This window comes from Panthera onca, chromosome B2, assembly GCF_046562875.1.
Source record: "Panthera onca isolate mPanOnc1 chromosome B2, mPanOnc1 haplotype 2, whole genome shotgun sequence".
Classification (NCBI taxonomy): domain Eukaryota; kingdom Metazoa; phylum Chordata; class Mammalia; order Carnivora; family Felidae; genus Panthera; species Panthera onca.
Window position 1 is genome coordinate 108816978 of NC_138343.1, and position 17620 is coordinate 108834597.

Consider the following 17620-nt stretch of genomic DNA (forward strand, 5'->3'; position numbering starts at 1 on the left):
CTCCTTTCTAATTCCCCATACTCTTATAAGGAATTTATCAGGAGCAATAATGGAATTCTCAAGGGAAGACAGTTTAAATGATGAAAAGACTATTAACACCAATTTTATTAAGTCTTTAAAACAAGGATTATAAAACCTCCTCTAGATGTCAAAGACAGTGAGTCCATCAGACAGGGGAGCTTAACTGAATGCTCTTAGTTCATTTTTATTTAAACTACTCTTAGAGCAACAAGTTCTCCAAAAATGCAAACTTGTTTAACATATACATACCATATTACTCAAGAAGAGAGATAAAACTATCTAATGGAAATTATCATCCTTGTAGAAGTGAGTGAAATGGCTTTTTACCAAGTACTTAGGCCTTTTTTTTTAATAAAAGCAGCAGCTTATTGCTTGACTACTAAGTCTTTTGACAAGGTGGATATAAATTTTGACACTGCAAATTGTTGAAAAGAGCCATTATTTCTTTCCCTTGTTGAGTATTTGAGCATGAGCAATATACTGTGTGTTTCACTAGGGAAGAAAATGATCCTAGAGACGCCCCATAATATTGTCAGTTTGTTTTCTTATTGAAGTGATTGTACTTCAAAGGAAAAACTATAGGAATATTGAGTTGATTTTTTGGTCTTTACCTTCCACTGGTATATATGTCTCTTGAGGTCAGAGACCCCATAGTATTCAACATTGTATTATCAGGGCAAGGCAGTGCAGTGTCTGTATCCTGGCAGGCGGCAGTGATTATTTATTGTAATGAATGGATGAATAAGTGAGTGAATGAACAAGGTCAGCTCTTTCTTGGTTTCGTAGGGGCAAATAGTATGTCTATTATACTCAATTATAGTTTTAAGTCATTTTGGTATCGGTAGTAATAATTATAATAATAATAAGTCTAATGAATTAACTTTTACTGAGTTTTATGTACCAGACACTATATTAAACATTTTATCTGCAGGGGCGCCTGGGTGGCTCAGTCGGTTAAGCGTCCGACTTCGGCTCAGGTCACGATCTCGTCACTATCTCGCGGTCCATGAGTTCAAGCCCCGCGTCGGGCTCTGTGCTGACAGCTCAGAGCCTGGAGCCTGTTTCAGATTCTGTGTCTCCCTCTCTCTCTGACCCTCCCCCGTTCATGCTCTGTCTCTCTCTGTCTCAAAAATAAATAAACGTTAAAAAAAATTGAAAAAAAAAGATTCTCTCTTTAAAAAAAAAAACAACAAAAAAACAAAAACAAAACATTTTATCTGCAGGGCGCCTGGGTGGCTAAGTTGGTTAAGCATCTGACTTTGGTTCAGCTCATGATCTCACAGCTCATGAGTTCAAGCCCCACATCGGGCTCTGTGCTGACAGCTCAGAGCCTAGAGTCTGGAGCCTGCTCTGGATTCTGTGTTTCTTTCTCTCTCTGTTCCTCCCCTGCTTGCACTCTGTGCAAAACTAAATAAAGATTAAAAAAATTTTTTTAAACCATTTTATCTGCATGATCTTAATTCTTATGACAATTCCCAAGTGCATACTATAATCATCCTTATTTCACAGATGAGAAAACTAAAGAAACAACAACAATGGAGAAAGGCAAGAACTTCCAAAAGGAGCCCTCCCTTCCTGTACGTTTTTTGTTTGTTTATTTGTTACTTAAGTGACTTGCCCAAGGCCACATTATAGTTTAACAAGATAGCCAGGATTACAACCCAGTTTTCCAGACCATCAGATGAAAACAATTTTCTCATTACCAGAGGGTCTTTGCTGTGCTTCAGAGTAACCTGCAGATCTTTTTAAAAATATACATCCCTTTCTCTCTCTCTCCCTCTCTCTCTCTCTACCTCTCCCCAACTTGCTTGCTCTCTCTTTCAAAATAGATAAATAAAAAGTTAAATATATATATATATATATATATATATATATATATATATAAACATTTTAAACCATATATATATGTTCAACTACCAGCACCCAGAGATTCAGATTCATTATACCTCTGGTGGATCCCAATCATCTGCATTTAAAATAAGTTCACCAATTAAAACCATATTCTGCAAATGTGGCACCACTATTCTAGAGTTTAAAGTTAAAGGGGTCCCAATGATATAGGTAAAAGCCGTTGTGAATAATACTTAGAAAAGATTTTAATGGTAAAATGCTTTTCATTGTGCAGCAGCATCTGCTGTCCCATTATCATGATCTGTGCCTAAAGAGGGAAGTAGCATATATTCACAAATAAAACTGTAGGCTTAAAGTCTCCTCTCCAAATCTTCACTTGGTTTTCAGAAGGAATCAATGTTAAGAATAAAACCTTATGCAATCTCTATCAAAATAATACCAGCATTATTCACATAGTTAGAACTAACCATCCTAGGGGCGCCTGGGTGGCTCAGTCGGTTGAGCGTCCGACTTTGGCTCAGGTCATGATCTCGCGGTCCATGAGTTTGAGCCCCGTGTCGGGCTCTGTGCTGACAGCTCAGAGCCTGGAGCCTGTTTCAGATTCTGTGTCTCCCTCTCTCTCTGACCTTCCCCCATTCATGCTCTGTCTGTCTCTGTCTCAAAAATAAATAAACGTTAAAAAAAAAAAAACAACTAAAAAAAAAAAGAACTAACAATCCTAAAATTTGTATGGAACAAAAAAAAAAAAACCCCAAATAGCCAAAGCAATGCTGAAAAAGAAGAACAAAACTGGAAGCAACACAATTCCAGACTTCAAGCTGTATTACAAAGCTGTAATCATCAAGACAGTATGGTATTAGCATAACAACAGAATAGAGAACATAGCAATGGACTCACAAATATATGGCCAACTAATCTTTGACAAAGCAGGAAAGAATATCCAATGGAAAAAAGAGAGTCTCTTTAGCAAATGGTGTTGGGAAAACTGGATGCCGACATGCATAAGAATGAACCTGGACCACTTTCTCACATCATACACAAAAATAAACTCAAAATGGATGGAAGACCTAATTGTAAGACAGGAAGCCATCAAAATCCTAGAGGAAAAAACAGGCAACAACCTCTTCAACCTCGGCCGCAGCAACTTCTTATTTGACATGTCTCCAGCGGCAAGAGAAACAACAAAAATGAACCATTGGGACCTCATTAAGATAAAAAGTTTCTGCACAGCGAAGGAAACAATCAGCAAAACTAAAACGGAATGGGAAAAGATATTTGCAAATGACATATCAGATAAAGGGTTAGTATCCAAAATCTATAGAACTTATCAAACTCAACACTCAAAAATCAAATAACCCAGTGAAGAAATGGGCAAAAGACATGAATAGACACTTTTCCAAAGAAGACATCAAGATGGCCAACAGCCACATGAAAAGATGCTCAACATCACTCATCATCAGGGAAATACAAATCAAAACCACAAGGAGATAATGCCTCACACCTGTCTGAATGGCTAAAATTAACAATTCAGGCAACATGTTGGTGAGGGTGTGGAGAAAGAGGAAGCCTTTTGCACTGTTGGTGGGAATGCAAACTGGTGCAGCCACTCTGGAAAACAGTACGGAGGTTCCTCAAAAATTAAAACTAGAACCCCTTACGACCCAGCAATTGCACTACTAGGTGTTTATCCTAGGTGTGTACCAAAGGATACAGGAGTGTTGATTTGAAAGGGCACATGAACCCCAATGTTTATAGCATCACTTGGAAAGAGCCTAAATATTCATCAACTGACTAATGGACAAAGAACTAACTTGGGTTTAAATTTAAAAATATATAATAAAAATATTTTAAAAAATAATAATAAAACCTTACACTTCAGAAACATAAGGGAGAAATTCATGCACATACTACATTAGAATGACACCTATTATAGCAGTATCTTTCTTCTTAAGTACATGCCTGTTAACTTTATGAAATGTTTTACAATCAATCTTAGAACTTCAGAAAACACGATAAGCAGCAACCACCTTTAGATGGGTCAATTACACATCTGAAAATTTCAACAAACATGAAGGTTAGGTAACTTAAGAAAAGCAGGTAGCAAGTGAACAAACTGTTTCTATCCACTGACATTGATTAAATATCAGCCTGCCAAATCATGTACCATTAGTGTAAAAATGTAGCCTTTTAAAATAGGTTGTTCTGTGATTTGATTCTGTGTTTGTGAACTTGAAGGAAATACTTTCCTAGCTTATAAACCTAATTCATCATGAGGGAAATGATTTAGAGAAAGACCAGAATAAAATCCACTTGAGATCAGAGAACCATGTCTTTCTATAAACATGAGAAGAAAAAGAAAAGATGAACATGAAAAGATAAACATGAAAAGAAAGAAAAAGAAAGAAAGAAAGAAGAAAGAGAGAAAGAAAGGCTTAATTCAAAGTGCCAAATTGAGAAATAGGAGATCTGGGTTCTAGTCCTAGATATGCAACTAATTTGTTTACTAGGCCTCTATGGACTGCAAGTACCTTATTAATAAAATGGAAAGGTGGAGAGAAAGAAAAATAAGAAAATCTCAAGAATACTTTAAGAGTAGGGATTGGCAAATTGTCTGTATTTAGACTTAGAGAATGAATATTTTAGGGTTGAGGTCATACTCACCTCTGCTGTTATAGCTCAAAAGCAGCCATAGACAATAAATACACAGATAATCATGGCTGTATTCCAATTAAATAACATAAGATAGAATTTTACTTACAAAAATAGATGGTAGGCAGGATCTGGCCTGTAGCTTATAGTTTGCCAATCTGCTTTATAGGTCTTCCTACAATACAATGAAATATATTTATGCTTACAGAAGTACTAATGATAGGACATAATTATTTTAAATATACTAAAAGAAAATTGAATAATTATGGTTTAATATAAACTTGTTTATATTTCTCATAAAATACCTACTAATTTCCTGATAAACTTAATACCATTATACACAAAAAAACTCACAGAGTTAGCATTTGCCAGTGTACTTTCCTTCAGCAATGCTCTTTTCCCTCTGCCAGAAATACCACTTACCAAAAATATACTTAAAGCATACTTACACACACACATACATACACACATCCTTATAAATACCAATTAACTCACAGTAATTAATCATGTATTATATGTAACTAAAAGCTCAGACTTAGAATAGGCCAGGCCTTGTCATTTAGTACAGTGACTTTGGGCAGGTTACTTAACTTCCCAGAACGTCTGTGTGATCATCTGTTAAACAGGGAATACCTACCTCATTGGATTAAATGAGATAGTATATTAACATAGTGAAAAGGAAGATGGATAATATCCATGTATTAGGTATAGTAACCTTTTTTTCCTAGATGTCATTGACATCTATTTGTCACTAACCAATAATGCTAGGACTATACTGAATCATAAAACAATTAGCAGACAACTGATGAAGCTTTTATTTTTTGGTAAAAATATTTTTTCTGACCAAATGGATTCATAATTATTCTCAGGATAAGACAATCTCTCCTTTAAATCATCCGATTCTAGGGTGCCTGGGTGGCTCAGTCAGTTAGGCATCTGACTCTTGATTTCAGCTCAGGTTATGATCTCATGGCTCAGGAGATTGCGCCCTGTGTTGGGCTCTGCACTGCCAGCATGGATCCTGCTTGGGATTCTCTCTCTCTCAAGATGAATAAATAATCTGTTTCTAAACATTCTATTAGCTCATAGGGTTGGCAATAGATTTTGTGTACCAAACAAACTAAAATATAGTGCATTTTTTTTTCATTTTAAAACAACTTTTTTTTTTATTTTTTGGAAAAAAAGCAATAGTTTAAAAAAATCTCATGAGAGTTGTTCAGCTTCCAATAATGACAGAGTAAGATCAAACCAGCCTGAATCCTCCACAGAAAACAATCATAAAATCTAGACCTAATACAAATAACGGCCACTTAAAGCACTGGAGAGTAAACAGAGTAAGAACAACTATGTACTTGTTTAGAAAAATGGGGGCGCCTGGGTGGCTCAGTCGGTTGAGCGTCCGACTTCGGCTCAGGTCATGATCTCGCGGTCTGTGAGCTCGAACCCTGTGTTGGGTTCTGTGCTGACAGCTCAGAGCCTAGAGCCTGCTTCAGATTCTGTGTCTCCTTTTCTCTCTGCTCCTCCCCCGCTCATGCTCTGTCTCTCTCTCTGTCAAAAATAAACAAACATTAAAAAAAAATTTAAAAGAAAAAAGAAAGAAAAATGGAATTCCATGAAGTGAGTTTCCATTTTTTGCAGACTTTCAGCAGGAAGCCAAGGGCAGATGGTGCTGGAAGCACTGGGACTGTGAAGGAAAATAGCGTGCAAACCATAAAACTGAAGCTCAGAAAACTGTGACCATTGAAGAGAGTAGGTAAGTTTTGGAAGGAAAAGAATCAGAAAGGGGTTGCTCAAATTCTTCCTTCCCATATCTTTGACTGACGCCTTAATCACACCTGTGTGGAAACATCCTGGCCAATAGTAATTAAATACTGCCACCCAAGAAAGAGAGTTAGCAGTTCAATTTTGCATGGATTACAGTAGGTTAGATAATTGAAAGGATTTGCAAGAGTCAACAGAGCATATTCATGTAAAACAGTTATTGAAGGCAAAGGATATGGTACAACAAGAAAAAGAGGAGAGAAAAAGCATAAAAAAAAAAAAAAGCACTAAGGGTGTGTGAAACCTCCAAGCACAACACCTTACGCTCTGTCATATGAATATGTGTTTCATCTTGGGATTGAATTGGCCAAGGTTTCTCTGATAAGTCTTGGTTTTAGGAGACTTGCCCAAAAATTTTCAGTGGGCCCTTTTATGTTCTTCTAGGTATAAAAGCCAAGCCCAAAAGTTTAACTGGTCATGCTAGGTATAATTCATCAATAAACAAGCCAATCTTGGGTGCCTCCAGGGGAGTTTTGAACTTAAAACAGCATATTATAAATCATTAGCTAGCCGACTGACCTTTTCTTGGCCAAGATTAGGTGACAGACTTCCAGATGTCCTGAAGATAAACATAGAGCTGTCCTAGTTCAGATCTAAAATAATTTTATCCTATAAAAATATCCAATAATATAATTGCTGGCTAAAACAAAAGAAATAGCAGACATCAGGGAAAAATAACAGAATCCAGAACCTCGACAACTTAACATTTATCATTTCTAGGGTATAATTTAAAATCACCTGACATGAAAAACCAGACAAATGGAATGCACTGCCAATAGAAAAAAAATCAACTAAGAGAAGCCCTGAGATGTCCCAAGTGTTGGTACTAGAAATGGAAAGTTTTAAGGTGGCTATTTTAACTAACCTCAATGAAGTAAAACAAAATATATTTGCAATTGAATAAGAAGATACAAAATCTCAGCAGAGAAAGAAAAATGATAAAAGAAAAAACAAACAGAAATTTTAAAACCAAAAATATATATAAATATATATATAATATATAATATATAATATATAATCAATGGATGGACTCAGCAGAATGGAGATGACAAAAGAAAAAGCAAATGAACTTGAAGATAGATCAAAAGAAATTATCCAGTATGAAAATAGGGAGAAAAAAACATGAACAAAGCCTCAGGACCTGTTAGATGATAGTATGTAGTTCTATATACATCATGGTCCAAAACAGACATGAGAATGAGAATGTAGCAGAAAAAACACCTTTTTAAATTGAAGGTATGCCTGGGTAGCCCAATCAGTTAAGCATCTGACCCTTGATTTCAGTTCAGGTCATGATCTCATGGTTCATGAGTTTCAGCTCCACATCAGGCTCTGTGCTGACAGCACAAAGCCTGCTTGGGATTTTCTCTCTCCCTCTCTCTCTGCCCCTCCCCTCCTTGTGCTCTCTCTCTCAAAACTAATAAATAAACATTTTCTTAAATAATAAAATAAATTGAAGATGTAATGGCTCCAAACTCCCAAATTTGATAAAAGACAGAAATTTTCAGTTATAATAGTTGCACAATTGAAAACCAAGGATAAAGAGCAAATCTGTGAGCAGCCAAAAAAAAAAAAAAAAAGACACTTTACATATACATGAATAATAATCCAGGTAACAGCTCACTTCTCAGATACTAGGTAGCTAGAAAAGAATGGAACATAATGCATGATAGTGCTTAAAGAAAAAAACTGTCAACCCCAAACTCTCTATCCAGGAAAAATATCCTTTTTTGAAGGCAAAATAAAAAATAAAAATCTACAGAATCATCCCTATGCCACCCAATAAAAATCCCAAGTTTTTTTTTCTTATTTATCTTTTATTTTTGCATGTATGTGAAAACTGAGATGAATTTTTAAAAAACATGAAAATGCAGGGCCAAGTACAGCCAACACCATCTGAAAAAGTGAAACAAAGCTGCAGTACTTATTCTGTCAATATATCAAGACCTTTCATGAAAATATAGTAACTAAGAGAACATGTTATTGGTACAAAGACAAACTGACCAATGGCACAGAATGAAGACTTTCAGAAATAGATCCAGACATATACAGTCAGCTGATTTACAACTGACAGAACACTGCTACAATAGGAAAAAGATGGCCTTTTTTTTTTTTTTTTTTCATGTTTATGTATTTATTTTAAGAGAGGGACAGAGAGTGCATGCCCGGGGAAGGGGCAGAGAGAAAGAAACCCAAGCAGGCTCCATGCTGTCAACACAGAGCTCAATGTGTGGCTTGAAGTCATGAACCATGATATCATGACATGAGCTGAAATCAAGAATCAGATACTTAACCATCTGAGCCACCCAGGTGCCCCAAAGGATGGTCTTTTTAATAAATGATGCTACATAAATTAATATGTATATCAACAAAAATGCAATTTGATGCCCTACCTTATACCATACACAAAGTCAATTTACAGGTATTGTAGATCTAAAGGTGAAAAGTTAAACAATAAAATTTAGAAGGAAACATGGGAGAATATTTTCTTGATTTTAGTTGGAGTAGGCAAATATTTCTTTAAAAGAATGCAAATGGTCCAAATTGTAAAGAAAAAAATTGATGGTTTAGAGTATATTAAATCTAGAAATCTTTCTTTATCAAAAAAAAATTAGAGTAAACAGGCAACACAGAGGAAGAAAAGTTTTTCACAATACACTCATTGGCAAAGGACTCATACAATAAAGAGATCCTACAAATCACGAAAAAATGATATAAAACTCAAAAGACATGTACTAGAATGTTAAGAGGATTTTTATTTGTAAAATCCAAAAATTGGAAATTGCCCAAAAATCCATTAAAGGTAGAAAAAATAAATTGTGGTATTTCATACAAGAGTATATTACTGACCAATAATAATGAATGATCTGTAACTGTCTACAACAATATAGATGAACCCAAAAGAAGTCAGATAACAAAAAAGCAATTTCTTTAAGATTCCATTTAATTAAAGAGAGGAGGAAAAATAGGAAAGACTGATACTGATTGTATTACCCATATGGGAGAAGTAATGAAAGAAAAGGACTTCAAGGAAAGCTATGGGGATGATATTGATGTAATTCTCCATTTCTTGGTAGGATTGCAGGTTAAACAGATGTATCTGATACGCAAAAATCCTTTAGATGGCACATTTAAGATATGTTCCCACTTCTGCAAATATGTTACACATCAAAAAGTTGATAGAAAAGAGAAGAAATTATCCAAGGCAAAAGTGACTAGTAAGTCAATGGCAAAGGAGGAGCTCCAACTTCTAGATGAGAATCCAGATCCTTTTACTAAGAGGCCAGGGGATAGAGTAGGAGCTAAACATAAAGGCCATTATCAAAAGGGCTATTAGGTCTGGGCCTCAAATGTGGAATTTTGATATCATTTCTAAATAAGATTATACATATGGTTAGATAAACTGACATTTGAAACCTTTAAACATTGTGGACTCATCTTGCCTCATGATGAACCATTAGGCAACTTTATATTGTTTTAAATAAGCCCTATAATTTGTGATATGAATAGTAAAGTTGTATAGCTTTATGAAGTTTTATATTAAAATTATTAACTAGTTAATTTAAATATTAAAGTGTACCAAGAATTTTATAATCTGGCTGTAGCATATCTTCATATTTAAGGATATTGGAAGCCCCTCCAAATGAATCTGACTTATCAGGATTGCCTGTAGATAAAAACACAGAAATACTAAAGACATAATAGGCTTTCTATAACTGTTTCTTAAATCTAAATACAAAATTGCAGTTTTCATTACCTAATTAAGGTCTAAAATAAAGATTGATTTTATGTCCTATCTGGTTTAGTGGTCAATTCATTAAAAATGTCTGTTCAGGCTGGCTATATTTTAGAATTTAGTCTAAACACATAATATGCTGTCTTTTAATGGATGGGTATAATCAAAAGGTCTGATTCAAAACTATGCAGTATTTTCCCCACTGGCTAAACTATTTCAAAGAAGCCAAGGAAATTACTGAAATCTTTATATACAAATCCATGAAACAAGACTTATATTCCTGAAGTAACTCCATTGTCTTTATTAATGCTTTAGAATAGAAAAAATACTCTATTACCTATAATAATCATAACTTGATTCCTTTAATTCTCCACATTTTAATATTTTGAATTTCAGTATTTAAAAACCATTAGTGTTTCATTCAAGATTGAAAATAAAAGAACTACTAAAATTATGGAAGGGAAATTGGCTACTGAAATGAATTCCACCCAATACTGCATGAATTTCTAATAGATTAAAAAGTCATGTGAACCTTCCAAACATATCAAGTCTGCTATTTTGACTGGAAATTTTATAAAACAAGATTGTCAAGAGAATATCAAAATACCAGCTGCCTCTGCTGCTTTCAAGATCAGAAGTCAGGTGATAACAACCTGCCTACAAGTATTTCAACAAGAGTGATTCAGGGTCAAGAAAATGGCAGGGGTATGGAGTGGAGAAGGTCAGTGTGAAACATGAATGAAAGTCCACTGAATATGTATAAATCTGAACTTTACATGATATAAGATGCAAGTTACTTATGAAGGAAATATAAAGTATTATGAAGTATTACACTTTAAACTAAAAGTATTTAAAATATCCATGCCTTTTTTTAGGAGTAAATTCGTAACTTCTTGAGATGGGACCATTCAAGGGTAAAATTTTTAAAATATCCCTATGTGTTTTTAATACCCCCCAATTCTTCTGGTATCTCCTTCGAACTCCTGGCTTTCTCTTCCCCTCTTAACACCAGGCATCCAAAAGGTAACTCCATTTTCTAGTATACTAAATTCTAGTATATTAAATCTAGTATACTAAATAATAAACTAAGCAAGCATAGTTTCCCTGTTTTATGATGTCTATAATTCACTTTTTAAAACATCAGCATGGGTGCCTGGGTGGCTCAGTCGGATAAGCATCCCACTTTGGCTCAGGTCATGATCTCACGGTTTGTGGGTTCGAGCCCCGCATTGGGCTCTGTGCTGACAGCTCAGAGCCTAGAGCCTGCTTTGGATTCTGTGTCTCCCTTTCTCTCTGCCCCTCCCTGCTTGTGTTTCTCTCTCTCAAAAATAAATAGACTTTAAAAAAATGTGTGAAATGAAAGAAAGAAAGAAAGAAAGAAAGAAAGAAAGAAAGAAAGAAAGAAAGAATTTTATGATCAAGAATTCATGTTCTAGGGGTCTTGGTGGCAAATACACATCAGAAAGCCGACCTCAGAGAGAACTACAAGTGCTGCTGTATCCATGTTCTTAAAATACATGAGACATTTGTTAATTAGCATCCCAAATGTCAGATACAGATTTTCACTAGTGAAATTAGTGGTTTATTAATCTGCAAAATGAATGCTAGACATAGGCTCCCCTTGGGGAAATTAGCGGTATTCAACATCTGTACATTGGCTGTAATTTAGCATGAACAGGATTTAAGAAACCAGTAACTTGACCCTTTGTTCTGTGTCCATTCATTGGTTTGGAAGATATCTGGTTACCAAGTCTTTGTATTACAATATGTATGCTATTTCTGGAATATCATCACTTCTTTTCATGTGAAGTAGTGGGCTCAGCACCTACAAAGAAGAGAGTTGGGACTTCCTGGAGAATACTAAACAAGTTATACAAAATGCTTAGTGCCTGCTTACTAATAAGTGCTTATTAAATAAGTACGTAAACCTGAGGTTGAACTTGGTCTAAAAGCTTGTTTTATTTTCATCTGGCACTAATGTCACAGGAGAGTAGCCTTAATACACCTCAATCTTTTGTGATGGCCACTAATCATATGCCAAAAAGAACACAGAAGTTGTGCACAACCAAACTGGTTTAGGTCAGTTTGTAGATCTCTTGACTGCTTATTTCCATAAAAATTTATATTCCCAGATATTTAAAGCTCTCTTCATAAATCACAATGGTAAGTTAATTTTTGTTAAATTGCCCATAGGTACCTTGCCACCTATTTAAGGACTCTAATGTCTTAATCCACAGGTAGAACTTTAATGGTGGAAAATCTAGCCTTCAGAGTGAATGGCTAGAGAAGATGATTTTGGTCTGAAAGAGTTTTGAAGGTCTTTAAGCTATACTTCACTGGGTGGTAATATTCTGACTTTATATTGGGCTGGCTCTGACCTCTAGTGTTTTGTTGTAGGTGACTACATGAATCTTCAAGAATTTAAAAAGTCACCTAAGCCTTGCAAACTTATTAAATTTGCTACAATAGTTTTGGACCTTGTTTTTATGTCAGTAACCATCTGACACTAAAGTACTATTCATTTCCAGTAGCAAATAATTAATTAATAAGAAAACTGGAGGCTGTCTTAAGGTCTTTTGTTTAATTTTGTATCCTTAGAGCTTTGTGGGCTGTAATATTTTTACTACATATAGAATTTATAGTTACTATCTTGCATAATTTCTTATAGATAATTGTGTTGTTTCATACTATCCTAAATGAAGACTCTATTAAATTTGGTGGTGTCCATAAAGGACATGTACTATCTAAAGCTGCCCATAGGTACCTTTCCCTGTGCACTTAAACATACAACAGAAAGATATTTTAATGATTTTGGTAAGTGGTGCTATAACCAAGCATATAAATTTTTCATTTGGGAATTTTTATCTCAGCTGACTTCTGAAGCAATGCTAAGTCTTTTCCTTTCCTTTGGCATCAACTCAACACACATACAAATAATTTTGTGCATTAATTGTTATTATAACTATGTGTTTGTTTATGCTCTTGTTTGCAAACATTTTTCATATAAAGGAATCACCTGCACTTATAAAATACTCTCTGTTCTCCAAAATTCCATTGCATTTAGTACAATGCCAAATATAAAATGATGGTGAATGATTATGTTGATGAGATAACTACTTTGATGAATGATTTTTAATTAATGAAATAATGTTCATTTTCTTTGCCCTAAAATAATTTTCTCATTTGTTAGATGATATTTAGCTGATTTAAGTTTGTTAGAGCAGTCAATTGTCAGTCTGTTCAAATGCTTTATTGTGTCTCCTTAACGTAAACTAGCATATGTGCTAAATCAATAGTTTCAGATACAAAACCTCTAGCTTTGCTTCTGGTAATTTTTTTAAGTGGGCGTGCCATTAATAGGATGCTTAAAAATAGCAACCCCCTGTAGAACGTAGAGGAAAAGAACACGTTCCTTAAAATATAAATATTTTTTACCCAAGCATTATTTGCTTCTTTTTTCAAAATTCAGTTAAAGAAAACTCAAACCATAAAGCTGAATGAATTTCAACCTAATACTGTTTTTGTTTTCAATGCATAACTAAAACATCCTTACTAGCATAGTTCCTCAGACATAGGAAATATTTGCTGAAGGAATATAAACATTCACAAATGATCATAAAATTAAGCTTAATTTTTAAAAAGCTGATTTTTTTTAAGTGAAAGTATTAAATAATTTACGTTACTTCTGATGATGTTCGTTTTCACTTTGTACAGAAGGTGGAGCCAAAGACATATTTATCTACTGGCTGGGGCTCTTTCCCATTAAACAACAAAACAAAACAAAATAATTCTTCCCTTGACAAATCTTTTTGTGTGTGTAGCCTCACAGTAAGATTCACTTGAAGATAGGTGTGGGCTATCTGTCAGAATAAGTTCAGATTTTACCCAAGTTGAGACCAACTTTGATCCTTAAATCTCTCTCAAGGATGATAGAATGCTAAATAAATAGGAAGCAAGTCTAGGCTAAGTGAATTCTCTGGAGTTATGAAGCCAATTGTCAGACCCCAGAACTCTATTGAAAACGGATTCTAGCACAAGTCAGCAAATATGTTGGGAAATTTTCGTTACTCTAAAGGAAATATGATTGATCAACAGTCACATTAAAAGCACATTTTAAGGCTGGTTTTACCAATTTAGGTAGAACTTGCATACTATTGAGGTTCAAATTAACTTTTTCTGCTTCCTTACTGTCCAATAAATGTTAGATAAAATGGAAATTTGGTGCATAGAAGGGATTATTCTGATGCTAAAGAAAGGAAAGCAATAAAACAATGCCATCTTACTCCAATACATAATCATCCTAGACCCTCCCAGTCTTAGATAATCTTTTTATTCATCTACAGCTGTCTTCAGAATCCCCCAGAGGTATGGCAAACTTCAACTCTGCTCAATTTGCTCTTCATTTGGAGTCAGCTGATAACCTCACCACCTTGAAAAATTATCTTCAACCCCCAGCTTCCTAATGCTCATACTCTTCGCCTCAAAATGTGTATATTTTTTTCCCTCCGTGTTCTGCATTCACTGTTGGTTTAAAGGAATAACTGTACTTTTTTCAAAGTTGAGACCCTCCCCAGTACTCAAGTGATATTTTCCTTACAAATAACCCCCTGTGGTCATTTTAAATACCCTTCTCTTTCCCAGATTCTACATTGCCTCTTTTTTTAAGCTATTTATTTGGAAATCCACTCAGGCTGTGTGTGTGCTTTTTGGCACTTAGCCCAAATCATCATATCTCTTGGTAATCTCATGTATACCTGTTGTTTCAAACATCAATTCTATGAGTATAAAACCAAATCTTACAACAATTTTAACCTGAACTCCATAGCCCATGTTTTAAATTGCCAGTGAGATATCTTTACTTAGATGTTTCACTTCTTCATGCTAAAATATTCCAAGCCAAAATCATTACATCTCTTTCAGCAAATCAGTTCCTCCTCCAGACTTCTTTTTGTTACCAACATTTTCCCAATCAAAACTCCAGTCTCTGCTTCCATACCTTCTTTCCCTTGTTCTCCTCATTCAATCTGTCATTAAGCTCTGATAATTCGATTTCCCTTTATCTTTCTTACTCCTAGAACCCTAGTTCAACTTCTTATAACTCACTCACCTACCATTACCATATTCTCTTCACTAGTCTCCAATCTGCAGCCATCAATTACTTTTGAATGTTTATGCTACTCATTGAAGTGAGTAATCCACCACAGTTTATGTGAGATAGGCATTGAAAGTGCTTAAAAACTAATCCATTCATCTCTTAAAATTTCAGAAACTGGTATTTAGGAACAAAGGTAAATATCCAAAAATACATTTGGCTCCCATATTAAGAAATCTTTTTCACAGTTCTGAATAAGAGTCTGCTTGCCACTGTGCCAATAATGTGCATTTTTCAACACACAGGGCAACATGGATAAAGTAGGCTCTAAGCCCCGGCCCATGGTGGGGCCTAAAGAAGCCATGCAGATGACAGGAACTATAAATGACTGTCCCTCATCCCTTAAGAGCAGTATTGCCTCACTAGCAAATCAGAGTGCATCCATTTCTTCTGCAGAGACAAGACCTGGCAATCTCAGAAGATGTGGTGCTGGGAAGTCAGTGTTTATATTAATGAAATGGCATTAATATTTCTGAGAATTTGAGAAAAACATATTTAAAAAAAACCTGTCCCACAATTTTTTACAAAACATTTCAATTGAGACAAGATTCTAAGATCAGATAAGTGAGATTCTGTATAAAAGTACATTATGGTTCAAAATGTAACATCAGCACTGCTAGAGTACGAAGTATAATAGGAGTTACTACCAGGCATTTGGAGATGCTGGTAGGTGTTCATGAGAGAAAACTGCGTTGTTGGTGTTCTAACAGGGAAGCCATCCATAGTAACGCAATGCCCCTTGAGTATTATTACTTATTGGATCACATTTTGGTAGAATTATTCCAAAAGAAGAGAAAATCACATAGCGTGTCTTTTATGAAGGATCACATGAAAATAATTTTAGAGATAAGAGATATAGTATATTCCATATGTTAAGAGAATATTTAATTACTGGCTCATGCTTTAGCTAATCTTTTTGGCTTAGAAAATGGTTCAAGTGATATCCGTGAATAACTTAATTTTGTATAAAGAAGTTCTTTAGTCTTATTTCAAGTTGGTCATAGAGGCATAGATTAAGAAGAAAAGGTAGCAGAATACTTAGACATCAATATTCTTTCATATGCCTAACAAAACATAATTGAAAAAGATCACAATTTTTCATTTAAAAAACCCTGTTATAAAATAATCATAATTGTTCGGTCATGAAACTAATTCTGAATTAGCATTTTAATAAATTTTTTAAATAAAATGGACAAATTCAGTAATAATTGTACTTGATAAACAATTTCACTAAGGTAAAACACATAGTTATGTAAACTAAATGAAGCATAGATTTCTTTTTTTCAAGAGGAAAAACAGATTTTCTTATAATAAAGAGAATTCAGAATGTGTTCTGAATTGAATAAAATAATTTTTAGTTAGGACAACACCTTAGGCTCATTTAAAGGAAAGGACAATATAAATACAAGACCAAAACATATTCATGGGCTGCTGACCTTGGAGACAAGAAAGTTAGATTTCAATTTCTTTATTTCCCTTCTTTAACTTAAAGAACATGTACACTTGGAAATAGTATAGCCCAGCAAACGAGAGTAAAATTGTGTCTTAAAACTACAACATTTCAAAAGGTATTTTCTAATCATTTTAATGAAAGTATATTTAGGGAAATGTATCTGTCAAGAAATATTTCTCATCTCCTTTTTCTTGGTATTCGTATTACTGAGAAAACAGTAAGGAATATCAAGGCTGGATGAGTTTGCTTTGTTTCCAGAAAATAATGGCCAAGAGATTTCCCTGCCCAACTTCAGGAGCATCACTGAAGCCTGTTTATGGGGAATTGTCCTACCACAGCCCTCTGGTATGGCATCTGGGGAGTCCTCAAAAGAGCTATCCACTCTAAGAATGAGGCAACATGACTCAGGTTATTATAAACATTAATGCAGAGCGCCAAAGAGGGAAGGCCATAGAAGTGGAGGAAAATCACATAAAAATTCTATGCACATACACAAAAATTATATGCACAGCTTTACTGTCATTGGGCAGAAAACTCTACAGTGCGTTTAGGAGAGGGAGATGGCCACCAGGAGGGTCAATAATTTGGGGACCCACTTAATGCCAACTTATCATATGAGTACTTCATTAAAAAAAAATCCTGACATCTCACTACAGAAGATATTGATTTTTAATGTGTTGCCATGAATGGGACCGAGATACTATAAATTTTCAGTTCCTCAAAGATCTGATACAGGTCAGATACCACAATTTCAAAATTAAAATATTTTATATATAATACAGTTATAAATATAGTTTTTGCTACACTGAAGGAAAGAGTAAAAATTCAAAGCAGTTGGGGGAGGGGGGTTGGAAGGTAGATTTGGGATGAGCATACCACCATGTATATTCATTTTTGCAATGTCTGTCTCCCATCCCACCATTTCCTTTGTTAATTG